The 15,339-nt window shown below is 41.6% G+C and overlaps 1 long non-coding RNA gene across 1 annotated transcript; it reads right to left on the bottom strand.

The window, feature by feature from the left end:
- Positions 1–4,488: 4,488 nt before the first annotated feature.
- LOC131139150 (uncharacterized) lies at positions 4,489–15,339 on the bottom strand. The gene is made up of 4 exons (XR_009132197.1): positions 15,122–15,339; positions 11,110–11,325; positions 5,363–5,419; positions 4,489–5,277 (listed from the first exon to the last, which is right to left on the bottom strand). It is a non-coding gene; the product is annotated as an uncharacterized LOC131139150 (long non-coding RNA).

Genomic DNA, 15,339 nt, shown 5'->3' on the forward strand with positions numbered 1-15,339 from the left:
CAAGAACAACCTACTATTACTACCAAATACTGTATATCCAATTTGTTAAAGTCTAATTTGGATCTGGGGATACATAGCTGTGATTCAATGAGATGTTTTGACTTTGTGCACCGAGGGTAGTATGGAGGGATAAATAAAGTGTTTTGGTCCAATATGGATTAAAAACAAAAAGGAAGAAGGAGTCTGGGCTGAGTCCACTGAGACACACAGCGTGTGCCAGAGGTTTTCTAATCAGCCAATGCTAAAGCACAATGGTTGTGACATTTATTCAAATGCGCGGCTGATGGGGAATCATTAAAATGCTGAGCGCTCCCATTGCCCAGGTGTAAATATGAATCCACTAATGCGTCTGTGTTTTCTAAATAAGCACAGCTGTTCGCAAAACCCGGGCCAGGTTTTTGCATTTGAAAAGAACGCATTGCTGGGGGGGGGGGGGGGGGGGGGGGGGGGTTCATGGGAAAAAGAATGGGGTTTAAAATAGCCCGACAATAGCTTTTATAAAGCGCGCCGCCAACTGCACACAAGAGCAGAAGCTAAAGATAAAATCAATTCATCTAAAGGGCAGCCTCATGCCGACGCCATCGCTCCCATTCAAGTTGTTTTTCCATTCAACGCATTAGCATAAATCCAAAACCCCTAATATGGCGAATTGTTGGGAACTCCACCTGCCAGAAATCATTTCAGCCAATATAGCAACAAATGTAAAATCAATTTCAACACATCATCCTGCAACAAGCTCAGGCTGCAGCCAGGATCCTTTGCTATTAAACCTACTAATGCTGAGGTCATCCGTGAGCCAATCATGCAACAGACTCCTCCATCAGGGAAAGTAACACCCCCCCTCATCTCCCGACACACTTTATATGCGACACCTTGCTGCAGTTACGCTAACGTTAGTCCTTCCTCGATGTTCCTGCTCCATTTCAATTTGTCTTTTTACTCTCCATGGAATTTGTCTACAAATCCGAGGGCCGTGACCAGCTGTGTGAAGCAGTAAACGCCACAGATGGCGCAATGGCAAAGAAGCATCAAGCTCACCGCACTCATTAATGTTTACACACCCTCACAGGCCTTTGACCAGGAAGCCACACAGGTGGGAGGGGTGGTAACAAGCAAACTGTGGCAGAACACGCTTTGTCATATGAGGGGAAAACAAGTGTAAAAACGGAAGATTACGACCCGAAGAAATTCAACCTTTGCTTTGAAAGAAAATAACAATGGCTGCATGGTGTGCGAGTGGTTAGCACGCAGGCCTCACAGCGAGGAGACCAGAGTTCAATTCCACCCTTGGCCATGTCTGTGCAGACGTGAGTTTGCATGTTCTCTCCGTGCATGCGTGGGTTTTCTCCAGGTACTCCGGTTTCCTCCCACATTTCAAAAACATGCTAGGTTAATTGGCGACCGGGCCAAATGTGGCCCGCAGGACACTAGTTTGAGGCCCCCGCCTTGATATGACAGTTTAATCTTAATGCGGCCCACGCAAGTTTGTTATGGATGCTGTATGGTATCATGTACCCAGAAAAATTATTACGTTTGATTAATGTTAAGGGTTAAATAACTGTTAATAGTTATCCTCCCTATCTGTGTGGAAGTGGTAAGTTTTTGGCTATTTAAGTTTAAAGGAAATAACTTGAAGGCTACTGTTTAGGTCGCTAGCTCTCTAGTTTGCGAGTTAGCATGTGTCTCAAGACCCTGCAGTTGCGCAATATGTTGTAAATAAAAAGAGTATAAATGTGACTATAGTCGTGTTTTGTCATGTCTACAGGGCTCTAATAATGCTTTGTTAATTTTAATCTGAAAAAAATAATTTGTCTACCCACCAACTATATGTGGTTTCTTGAGTTTTTATTATTTGCCATTTTATTATTATTATTATATTTATTTATCACTGATTGATTGATTTTCTTCATTCTTGATTTGTTTATTTATTTTTCATCTTATTTTGTGCAGAAAAATAAAAATTAAGATATTTGAGAACAGTGGAATGTTTTATCAGAGCTTTTATCAGAATGTTTTATCGAGTATAGAGTGACAATGACGCCTCAAGGTGCCATAAATTGAGTAAGTACTAGTCAAAAATAACAACTAAATAGAATATATTGTAATAAAAAGGAATTAGTGGTACTGAAGCGAACTTCCAAGTGCTGAGCACTGGAATATGAGCAACGCACAAGGCTCTATGGCTTCACGAGGTTTCTTGGGAAGCGTGGCGAAATTCATACACTAGGAATCCATGCGTAAAATGATCATGTCAGAACGAGCCTGCAGCTGTTAATCTGCAAGGTGAGCGAGCACATGTTGTAATGAACGGCTAATGGAGCAGAGTTAAGGAATTAAGCAACATACATTTAAATATTCTGTGTGCTATTCTGATTCTGAGCACCTTTCAAGTTGAGTGTCCCGCCCTCCCCGAACATATGATCTCTTTGAGCGAGTGCCCAAATTCATGTATGAATAAATAACACTTTTTGGAAAAATGTCAGAGCCCCCCCCTGTCTGTCTGACTGCTGTTTACTGCTGCTGCTGCTGTGTTTGTTGTTAATCCTCTTGCATTTAATTAACATAACAATATTATTAATGTCTCATGTTTATATCCATTATCATCTCTTTAAATCCCTTTAGCAGCCGAGAAGTGTGTCTAATCGCCAGAGAACGGGGCTGTGATTTGTGCTCAACCAGACCTGTTGTTTATTCACCTCAACAAACTACTCGCCTACCGTGCATCTGTCAGTCAAAATATGAGCAAAATATGCTAGGAAAAAAAAACTGTTTTTACATGATTAAAGCAGAAATATTAAAAATTGAAGTTGAGAAAAATATTTTTCAACAATAAAGTGAAAATGTTATGTGAACAAAATATGTTTCAAAGAAATAAATCAGCCGTTTTATCGTAATAAATAAACTAAACCAATTCTGACAGAAAAGTTATCATGAACTGCCAAGACAATTATGTAATTTTTGGTGGAAAAATTGTAATTTTACGAGAATAAATTTAAAATCTTATAACAGTACAGTGAGCCATCGTTAATCTCAGTTAATTGGTTCCAGACCCACACCGTGATAAGGGATTATCCATCCATTTTCTATGCTACATCCCTCCGGTAATGGGAGTGTGCTGGAGCCTATCCCAGCTGAGAGGCGGGGTACATCCTGGACTGGCCGCCAGCCAATCACAGGGCACATATAAACAAACAATCAGTCACATTCACATTTATTTCGATGGACAATTAGGAGTCGGCAATTAACCTAGCATGTTTTTGGAATGTGGGAGGAAACCGGATTACCAGGAGAAACATGCAAACGATGCCCAAGTGAATATTTGAACCCAGGTCTTCCCGATCTCCTGACTGTGTGGCCAACATGTTGCTCGTATACGTATTTATTTTATATAAAAATTACACAATTATACCTTTGACCATAGCTCCTCCGGTCAACTTGGTTCAGATAAGCCTCCATGAAATCCTGTTTCCTTGCTTGCTTTGACATAGAATAATCCCTCAATGGTGCACACATTAATTTGACCTCTGACCCCCCCTCAACTGGGCCCCGCTGCGGCGTGTGAGGCTCTCACTTGTGTCGTGAAGCAACACCACAGGGGACCAATCACAGTGGACTTTTATCGATGCAGAGTGATGCCATCCATAGCAATGAGATCAGACCCCCAAGAGAAGCGACATGTCTGCTTCTGATGGCAACTTTAAGTATGTGTGAGGGGTCCTAATGAATTCCGCAGCTGCCTGTGCATCTCCTGATAGACTATACTCATATAGATACTCATATATATGTATATATGTATGTGCGACTCGGGCAAGGCTCCAGGAATGCAGCTATATGCATAATCGGCCTTCAAACAGCTTTGTAACCTGCATATATCACAGGATTACAACCTGACTATAAGTTCACATCAGGTCTATTCATCAGGTGCTGTGATGCGTGACGTGATTTTCAGTGTCAGCACAACGTGTACAAAACACTAAATCAGATATGCTAGGTGTGTGTAAGTGTGTATGTGAAGGGAATGCTCATGCCGGGAAGCAGACGCTGACATTAAATTGCAGGAGGAATATGATTACGATTGATTACATGCCGTTATGTGTGTGAGTGTTTATGGTGTTTATTTAGAAAGACTTAAAAAAGCATTAAAACTAGTAGCAGAACTCATAAGGTGACTCTTCCCGATAGGTCCCCTCCTTGTGTTGTTTTCCCTTCGTTTTGAAGTCCTATATGTCATTATTGATAATATGATTACAGATCTCGAAAGGCGAGGCCGAAACCAGACCCGACCAACTCCTGTGCACCCAAATGAGGAAAAATGAGGTACTGGTGGGTTGCAAACAAGTTCTGTTCCTGGACTGTGATGTAAATCGAGTTTTAATTTAAGATGGAACTTATGCCTAAAGGAACTCACACTGTTGTTGCAGCAACATTAGCACTCGCAAGAAGTATCCTGGCTGGTCCAAGCTAGTGTACCATGCAGAGAATATTCATTCATTCATTCATTCATTCATTTTCTACCGCTTTTTCCTCACGAGGGTCGCGGGGGTGCTGGAGCCTATCCCAGCTGTCTTCGGGCGAGAGGCGGGGTACACCCTGGACTGGTGGCCAGCCAATCACAGGGCACATATAGACAAACAACCATTCACACTCACATTCATACCTATGGACAATTTGGAGTCGCCAATTAACCTAGCATGTTTTTGGAATGTGGGAGGAAACCAGAGTACTCGGAGAAAACCCACAAGATGGCCGAGGGTGGAATTGAACCTTTGTCTACTCGCTGTGAGGTCTGCGCGCTAACCACTAGACCACCGTGCCGCCCGCAGAGAATATTAAAGCTTTTAATTATCAGGTCAAATTATGACATAATTCTGCCAAAAGTCCTGTTATTTGACTTATGGCAAATGCTCTCAACAGCGTTATTGATACTTGCCACAACTTCCTTTCCACCGTCAAATAGCTTTGTGCTGGAATGATAGCACCAATTAAATTATTTAGCATCTCAATAGACTGTCCAAAAGTGCATTAACAGATGGAGGCCCGCAGTGACGCTGACAATATTCTCATATCGCAGGGTTCACTGGCTTCATCTAACATTTACTCATGCACCATTGAGTGAAATTAGCCGGAGCTACACAGTGGACTCCGTGCATAGTCAGGAGCAGCTCTCCAATAAGTCGATGGTGGGTATTGTATTACACGCTTTTGCAATGATGAGCAGTAGCGAAAAGGATGAGACGGCCTGAAATGCTGCATACCTCGGAGGATTGGCAGGGATATCTGCAGTATAATAAAAAAACACACAAAAAAAAACAATGTGGAGTTGAACATCAGAGCAAATGTCATTGAACACAGCGTTGCTCACCTTATTCCCAAGGACAGGGAGGGGCAAAGTTATGGAGAAACAGGGCTGTTGTTAAATCTGGTAAACGGGGGAAAGACAACTGGTTAACAATACATGCTATGAAATATTGACTGATATGTCGGCTAACACTCTATTAACTGTCACAGCTCACAGCTAGGAGACCAGGGTTCAATTCCACCCTCAGTCATCTCAGTGTGGAGTTTGCATGTTCTCCCCGTGCATGCGTGGGTTGTTCTCCGGGTACTCCGGTTTCCTCCCACATTCCAAAAACATGCTAGGTTTATTGGCGACACACATGAATGACATCACCTTCACACAGCATGGAGTCAACGATGGCCAGTGCGATGTGATGTAGTGAAAAAAACTATCCTCCATTCAGTGTGGAAGTGGTACATATTTTTTTGGGTATCTTTGTCTTTCTTTCCCAATCCATTAGGAAGACTTCCTTAATTTTGCTGGCCTTAAATAATAGCATGTACAATATGCTTCGAGCATCTCTGTGTGGAGTTTGCATGTTCTCCCTGTGGATGCGTGGGTTTTCTCCGGGTACTCCGGTTTCCTCCCACATTCCAAAAACATGCTAGGTTAATTGGCGACTCCAAATTGTCCATATGTATGATAGTGAGTGTGAATGGTTGTTTGTCTATATGTGCCCTGTGATTGGCTGGCGACCAGTCCAGGGTGTGCCCCGCCTCTCGCCCGAAGACAGCTGGGATAGGCTCCAGCACCCCCACTCCCCCAGCAACCCTCGTGAGGAAAAAGCGGTAGAAAATTAATGAATTAATGAATAATTTCCACAACATACAGACTGGCTAGGCTAAAAAAAAAACAGGTTAAATTACATTTTATTTATTACATTTTAATTATTACATTTCCCTCTCTTCTCTCACCTTTTCTCTCCCAGACATTATTTTACTAGGCACTAGCAACATTGTTTCACTTCACTCTTCCGCAACTGCCGACTGACAGGCTGCAGTTAAAAAGCATTGTGAAGGTCGTAGTGGACCAAACTATTTAATGTAGCTATGAGGGGGTGGTCAATCAATATGGAAGTTTACATCTCGTCAATGTGCGTATTTGTTAAATCATTTTCTGTCAATATTTTTCAAAATCACAACCAGATACAAAGTGATTTACCTATTTACTGTGGCCCCTGTCACTCATGGGCCTTTGAAATCGTGCTAACTTTCCCCCCCTTTTAAAGTGCCCCCGCTCATGGTACCGGGCTGGACTAGGCAGTGAGGCTTAATTAAATCCTTAATTATTCAATTGACCCCGCAGCTGGTGATCAGTGGCAATGAAGCATGAAGAGGGTGTTTTATTAAAACCTGTTATCCTAAATTATATAAGCAATGTCAACTCAAATGAGCATTAGCCCGGCGTGTGCGTTATGATAATTAGAACAGCACCTAAGTACACATCTTATTAAAAATCACAGTTGAGTACTAGAGTACTACACTGTGTAAACTCCAGAGCCCCATACAGCTGAATAAATATGAGTGCCAAACAGTGGTAATGGCCTCGATCCAGGACCCGCCAACATGAATCCAGCATCTCAATGTGGATTACGATGAGCTTGTTGGAGAAACACTCACCTTTTTCTACTACTTGTTGGTTTTATGATAAAAATCACGTTAAAAAGCAAGACGGGAGAACAACTGTTATCCAAAAGGAGACTGAGAGTAGCAGGAAAGCAGACCGCTAAAATGTAATACTGTGGTATTCAGTGCTAAAACATAAGTAGCAGCTAACGTTAGCATGTGTGCTTTTGTGGTTTTGGCAATTGTATATGTCACACTAACAAACAACATTAAAAAAAGAATGACAATCTCCTTTAAAAACCTCTTTTAAAAACTAATAACTGAAAATGATGGAGTATGATACTAGAGTATCCATAGCTAAGGAACAACGACAGGCTAAGCTAACATTAGCATTTGTTGCAATACTTCTCAGCACAACAGTACACTCTAAAAAGTGTTACATTCATCTTACACTTAAAACGATATGAAGTTATTAACTTGATTGTGAAAACCCTTTATTTTGAATTTACAGAGATCCAGTTTGATTTATACTGAACTAAATAAACGTCCAAAAATGTTTTTGATTTCCTGATTTCCTGATTTGGTTTAAGTCAAATATGACTTTCGCATGTCAGCACATGGCTCCTTTAACATGTTCTAAAAAGATTCGTAAATATGCAAAGCAGTTGCTGATAATTAAAGTTTTAGTGTTTTGTGTTGTTGCAAAGAATAGCCCAATTTAAGCTAGCGAGCAAGCTTTGATGCTAACACTGAGTCTTATTATTGTTTATCATGTCTTCTATATTAAGTAATAGGAGTATAAAGATGACTTTAGGCGTGTTATTTCATGTTTACAGGACTCTAATAATTTTAAAACAATGTTTTTAGAAGGTTATAAAGAGAATTTCTGTGATTTAACTACCAAAATTGAATTTATTGATATTGAATCCGGGCAGCACGGCGGTCGAGTGGTTAGCGCGCAGACCTCACAGCTAGGAGATCATGATCTCTGTGTGGAGTTTGCATGTTCTCCCCGTGCATATGTGGGTTTTCTCCTGGTACTCTGGTTTCCACATTCCAAAAACATGCTAGGTTGATTGGCGACTCCAAATTGTCCATAGGAATGAATGTGAGTGTGAATGGTTGTTTGTCTATATGTGCCCTGTGATTGGCTGGTGACCAGTCCAGGATGTACCCCGCCTCTCACCCAAAGACAGCTGGGATAGGCTTCCAGCATCACCCCGCGACCCTCATGAGGAAAAAGCGGTAGAAAATGAATGAATGAATATTGAATCCTACTGTCACTTATCACGGTTGGGGTTGGAACCAATTAACCGCGATAAACAAGAAACGACTGTATCGTCATATAATAGCAGTCTAGTAAATATTCACTTTGCCGGAGTTGCATTATAAGCGTAAAACGCCAGAGGAATATGCAAATGAACTACAAATGACCGCTGTTATATCTCACTCCACTTAAAAACCGCGCTGTGTAAATGTACCCATTGGAGGAGGATGTTTATCCCTCCTGATGGGCGTCCTTGTGTCCCAGCCTGGTGTCTCAGCTTCTGTTTAGAGACCCGGGAGCTGTTTTCTCTCTTTTTTTATTATTATTTTTTGTTTGTTTGATTGTTCTCTATCATCTCACAGGCAGGGCTCACCCTGAGAGGCCATCAGTTCTGTCAAATAAAAACTTTTATCTCTTAATTCTTCCAGGGGACTTAAACCTTTAAGACTCCAAACGCAGTAGTAAAAGTGCCCCTCCTGTACCTCCCCACCCAGCTTAGTTTATTTTACGAGTCCTCCTTGGGTTTACAACAGTGTAAACAAAGCTAAAACAGCGCCCTCCTGGATTTTTTTTCAGCCAAATATAGATGGGATTTAGAGGAGACATTGATTATTGCAATTATTGCAGCAATGTTCTCCTGATGGAGGTGACGGCATCACAGGGACCTGAGCACTGATGAAGGCCAGATGTCTCCTTCAAACATGAGCCAATAAGTGCCATATTTACTTGTATCATTAGCTGTAATTAACTTCCCACCGGCACGGTAACGACACCCCCCACCCCCCCCAGTGAAAAAGTTAGAACTCATCAACGGATTGGCTCATGCTATGGGATGGGATTTCAAGTCATTTGCATTTTAAATCTTCAGGAGAAAAAAAATACTTTAATACATCATAACATACGACGGCAATTCCCAGGCACGAATTATGCAAATATGCCCCCTAGTGGATGTGAGCAGCATAAGATTTGATTAAGTGCTTTTGAGGCATTAAAATTCCTTTTTAAATCACAAGCTGCATTTGTGTGATAGCATTCAGACAGCTATACAATCTCTCAGCATTTCCAAACAAATTGTTAATTCTAATTGTGTGATACCTCCTTTACTTAAGAACGACTAACGGTTTAAATACTGTGACACTCAGAATAACAGTCTGACTCACTGTGTCATCTTTCAAAGAATACTAAATTCATCACACAGCACATTAACACTCAAAAGGTGTGGCCAAAAATATACAAACAAGTAACAATATGAGTTTAAAATAAAAAATATATATGTTTTAGCTTTCCCATAATGCATTGCGCCTGAGCAAAGCACCCATTGGTGCCTGCCAGGGCACTGCATTGATGTCAGCCTCCTTCTGGGCCCTGAGCTCTGGTGGGCAGAGACATTGCCGCGCCATCCAGTCCTCCAATTAAATGCTTTGCATGTTTCGGTATAAAATTTTGTGACATCATGTCTCTCAGTATCCATGTTTTTAAGTACAATAGAAATAGTGCGAATGTTTACATCCCAGTATTCATATACGTTACTTTTGACATGGTACATAATGTACATAAAACCTGTTTTTGATGCACATTAGAGTCAGAGTTAATGGTTGCCTGTCAGTTTTCATACTTAACTTCAAGCGTTTTTCCATACATTTGTATGAATGCCTGTCTCACAATGTATTTTCATGCACAAAAAAGAAATAGAGCGAGTGCTCATCTTGCAGCATTTACACAGTAGAATTAGGATTGCGGGTCTCAGCATGAACACAATTCTTTAACCGACAATAGCGTTCGTGTGAATGCTTGTTTCTCAGCATTAACGTAAATGATTACTGATCACGACAGAATGAAGTTCAATAATTGTCTCTGAGCATTCACACTAAACATTTCTAAGAAATGCCTCAGCATTAAAATACTATTATATTTAACAAGCAACAGCATTACTGAGAACGCTTGACTCTCAGCATTCACATGTTCAATGCTTTTTAATGCACAACAGCATTAGAGTGAGCGCTATTCCCCCAGCATGCATGCAGTGCGATGAAATTTCCCCAGCATTAAGTCCTGGCACATTGCCTTGGGAAAGGCATGTTATCACATGAATATTTAAAGTCTTCAGCTTTCTTCCACCTCCTCTTTTAAAAGAGCCTGCAGGACGTTGAAGTTAACTGTTTCTATAAAATGCTCAAACCTGCTGTCTTTGTTAAATGTCTTCAATTGCAGCTATTAAAATTTACACATCCTCCATTACCAAAAAGGTCGCTAGGCTGTAGCGTTGCGTTAATCCGCGACAACAGATGTGAAGTCACAATGACAGAGATACACCATGTTGGGGAAGAGTTAAGATGAAATAGTGGTGCAAACAAACAAAAATTCTTTTCCCTTTTTTTTTATCCAGAATTTGGACACCATCATACACAAACCCATGACACAACAAAGGAGAGCAGTTTCTTCGGGCCCGGAGTCAGTAGTTAATTTGCATCTTATAAAGAAGGGACATTCCTTTGAGGACAACAATGTCCAAAATCTGTATGGGGGTAAGCAGGGGGGGCTCGCTGGGTTGAAAGAGGTGTGAAAGGAGGCAGTAAAGACAAACTACAACTCTTGACAGACGTTTGTGCCATCACCAATAATGCGATCACAACAATGTCCTAAAATATCTCCCCCAAAGATTGTCTCATTCCACAGTAAGAGTGGCTACTAACAAGCTGTTTTGCAACCTATAACGGAGGATGCGCATTAATCAATCTGAGTTGTGTTACATTGTACTTTTGGAGAATTATCAACACGTATGAGTTGGCACGATAAAAAGGCTCTGGGTGTACACAGGACAAGAAAAGTTTGGAAACACTTTATCTGAGATAAACACAAAAACTATTTTCTTTGTTTTCAGTTTGAGGCACGATGTAACCATTCCCCATCTATCCTTTCTTAAAAGTGTGGACATTTACCTCCAGGAACCAGGAAGTAGCCTGCAACAAATGCTGTGTGGAGTTGCATGCCCTGATGAGTGCCAGTCTCGTTGTCGCTGCAGCTGTTTCGTGTTGTGTTGTGTCATCTTCTCCCCCTCGTTGGACCCCGCAGCTCGGCCGAGGGATGAGTGGCAGCCTTGGAAGCAGACCTGAGTGGCGTGAGCTGGCACGTGAACACAGTAGTAGTTGGCGAGCCTGCAGAGACACAACAGCAACACTGGAGAACATTAATAACACCACTCTAACTGGGCAGATGAGAGTCGCACACACACTTGGAAAAGTGGCACTCTGGCAAGGAGAGCTAATGCTTGGAGTTGATGAGCCGGCGAGGAGGAGGAGGGACACATGCCAGGATGCCAGGTACACACACACACACACATATTGGCAAGCAAGGAGGAGACACAAGAGGAAACAAGGTAACACAAGGCAGAAACAGGCATTATCGCACTGTGGCCTTTTCTATCTCTGAGGTGCTTTGTGTTGCTTTCTATGATTGTGTGTATCACCGCTGACAAAGTGGTTTGATTTATTCATTCATTCATTCATTCATTTTCTACCGCTTATCCTCCTGAGGTTCGCAGGGGGTGCTGTCTTCGGGCGATAGGCGGGGTACACCCTGGACTGGTGGCCAGCCAATCACAGGGCACATATAGACAAACAACCATTCACACTCACATTCATACCTATGGACAATTTGGAGTCGCCAATTGGAATGTGGGGGGAAACCGGAGTACCCGGAGAAAACCCATGCATTCACGGGGAGAACATGCAAACTCCACACAGAATTGAACTTGGGTCTCCGAGCTGTGAGGCCTGCGCACGAACCAACCATCCGCCGTGCAGCCCTTTTCAATCATACACGAGCAAAATAGAATTCAACCAATGTACAATAAAACTAAAATAAAGTAAAATTTTAGCCTATCCTAGCTGTCTTCGGGCGAGAGGCGGGGTACACCCTGGACTGGTCGCCAGCCAATCACAGGGCACATATAGACAAACAACCATTCACACTCACATTCATACCTATGGACAATTTGGAGTCACCAATGAACTTAGCATTTTTTTGGAATGTGGGAGGAAACCGGAGTACCCGGAGAAAACCCACGCATGCACGGGGAGAATATGCAAACTCCACACAGAGATGGCCGAAGGTGGAATTGAACTCGGGTCTCCTAGCTGTGAGAGCTGCTCGCTAACCACTCGTCCGCCATGCAGCCCGGTTTTATTTATAATATTTTTAAAAAATGCACATGTTCATCATAGTTTCAAGTAATTGTGCATGTCCAAGCATAGCTTTGACTTCCTCTTAGGGAACTGAGCAAATAAACAAGCAAATAAATAAATAACTAAAACATCAGACCTTCCATTAATTAATGTTGGATTCTACCACAAGAAAGCCCAAGTGAAATCCACTTTCCAGCAATAAAACACAAAGAGAATCTTCTACTTCAAAATAACTTGATTATAATATGATATGTGGCTGCCTGTTAAAGGGAATTCCCTCCTGGACATACATGCTAAATAAGATTAATTATATCCCTCTTGAGGAATAACATCCATCACAATTGGGCTTAGAGTTACAAGAAGGAATTGTGAGAGATGTTGTTACCAAGCTCAAATGACAGTTAATGAAATAAAGTCAGGAGTCTCACAATCGCGAATGCACTACAATACTGTTTCTCAAACATTGGTCTGAGTACCACTGGTGGTACACGGTCTCCATCTAGTGGCACTCAGAAACACCAGAGATGTTTTCAATAAAAATAAAACAATATTTCAGAGGAATACATATGAAATAAATAGAAATGTATTAAAGTGGACCTTTTATGCAAATTTTCGGCCCTTTGTATTGAGTTGTGGACTCCTATGAAGCAGCTACACGATATGAAGCTTTCTAGATCTTCCAGATTTAGCACCGCTTTGTGCAGAGTTTCCATGGATTTCCTGCTTCCGACCCAATTTATTCCACCCACGGCCCACATCCAGGCACGCCCACTCTGCTGTGATTGGTCACACTTTCATTGCAGCCATAAAACATATAATAATTGCAATTAAAAAAAGAAAAAAAGTTGTCTACTTCCCTTATTGCTGGCTATTTTGGGAACTTGCCCCCTGTGATAAATGAAGGAACACTGTATTGCATGGATACAGGATTTTTGCATTTAATTCATTTTAGTTACACTCTATACTGGTAAAATGAGTGTAAAAAACAAAAACAGATACCATAAGCCCCTACTTAATGATATATTTTTTAAAGTTGTGAAGTGAAATAATTAGCCAATTATGTTTAAAGCATTTTGGTGCTTGATTGCTTGTCTATGCAATCACACAGTTGGGATGGGGTTATTTTGGCGATGGCCCATGTGTTATCTTGAGGGAAGTAAGACTCCCTCCTCCAAAAAGAGGCCAGCATAATAACAGCATCAGAGCGGTATTTATCACATAAAATAACTGTGCCCCCCTCCTGACACGAGAGCAGACTTTATCCCTCCAAGCCATCTGCACAAGAGAGAGCACTGTGCACCTACTGACCATAAAAATCCAGCATTCACCCGAGCATGTAATATAAGACTCCCAACCATGGAAGGGATTATGTATTCTGGACGGGCTCACGCAGAGTTCTTCTGGAGATTTAGCGCCGATCTTCAAGAGGAACCTGAGCAAATAATACACACACTCCATCAAGCCATTATCATTGGACCACACAGGGAGGTGTAGCTCCACATTTCATATTAAAGGGAAAATCAATAGTTTGCCCGCAGGAGGGTTACAGGCACTAATAGTACTGTAGCAGCGCTTTATCACTGCATCACTGCTTGTCTTTCTTACGTCACCTTCCAACTTTTTTTCGTTTTTCATTACATTCCCAAGCGGCGACGAGTGCCTTGCATTTAAAGATGTCCAATCACTGTCCGCTTTATTAGCTACACCTGCAGAATGAAAAGTGTCTACATTTTTCACGATAACAAATCAAACTAGATGATGCGGGTGACTTCTGAAAAGCTGAAGCAAAACTGAAACACTTTGAAAAAGGTACAAAAATCCAAATTTGGAATGAAAAATTGAGCTCTTTGGAAGCTGAAGCTTGACTGAAATGCTGTGGAAATATGCTAATATACATAATGGAAGTAAGAGTACATTGGTAGTTTGAGTTAGTTGAGTTAGTTGTCTTTCTACGTTCATATGTTATATTCTATGTTCATATGTATTTTATATGTGTGTTTTGGTACATCTAGCTATTTTTATGCTAATGCTTAACAAAGTTTGCTTATTTACATAATTTTACTTTAACTACAACTCTCAGAATGAAGCAGTTGGTATTGTTTATATTTCATGAACCATTCTGAGTTTGCATGGAGTGGAAGTATTTAATTTGAGCACATTATCCGCCCACGTTAGTTGAAAGAGTTTATATATGTGTGTGGCTCATTAGCATTGAGGATGCTTTCCAGGTAGGAAATGACCCTCTTTCCCTACTGTCACACAGAACGTCACACACAGTAGGCCCATGTCTTTCGTATTCACAGTCTGTCCCTTAGAAAACGGTTGTCATGGAAATGATTTTGCCGAGCCGGGACCTGCACCAATTAACTATACATCGACCTTGAAGATCCAAACCGAGATGACAATCATATGAAAGGGGAAGTGATAAATGAATCACAATGGCAGCATGGCGGAAAATAAAGAATGGCAAACAGGGCTTATTCATACTACCGTGAAGAATACTTTCGAAGAGCAGAATAATAACAAAAGCAGCCTGAGGATTGTTCTTCTATGGAGTTTCCCTGATATACTTTATTTATTTTTGCAATATGCAATCTAAACTGACAGATCAATATGGAAGATTTGTGTTTAGAAATGTTGTGGATGAAATTGTGAAAATCCTACTTTGAGTTAAAGCTCCAAAATTAGTGTCAACGATTCATTTTGTTACATAGCTTAACTCCTGTTTCAACACCACTGGAACATAAGAAAGGTTCATGCAACTAACCATCCATTCTCCTCCGCTTATCCGGGTCCAGGTTGCGGGGTCAACAGTCTCAGTAGGGAGGCCCAGACTTCCCGGTCCCCGGCCACCTCCTCCAGCTCCACCGGGAGGACATCATGGCGTTCCCAGGCCAGCTGTGAGACATAATCCCTCCAGCGTGTCCTTGGTCTGCCCCGGGGCCTTCTCCCAGCTGGGCATGCCCGGAACACATCACTAGGGAG

This window comes from Doryrhamphus excisus, chromosome 12, assembly GCF_030265055.1.
Source record: "Doryrhamphus excisus isolate RoL2022-K1 chromosome 12, RoL_Dexc_1.0, whole genome shotgun sequence".
NCBI classification, from domain to species: domain Eukaryota; kingdom Metazoa; phylum Chordata; class Actinopteri; order Syngnathiformes; family Syngnathidae; genus Doryrhamphus; species Doryrhamphus excisus.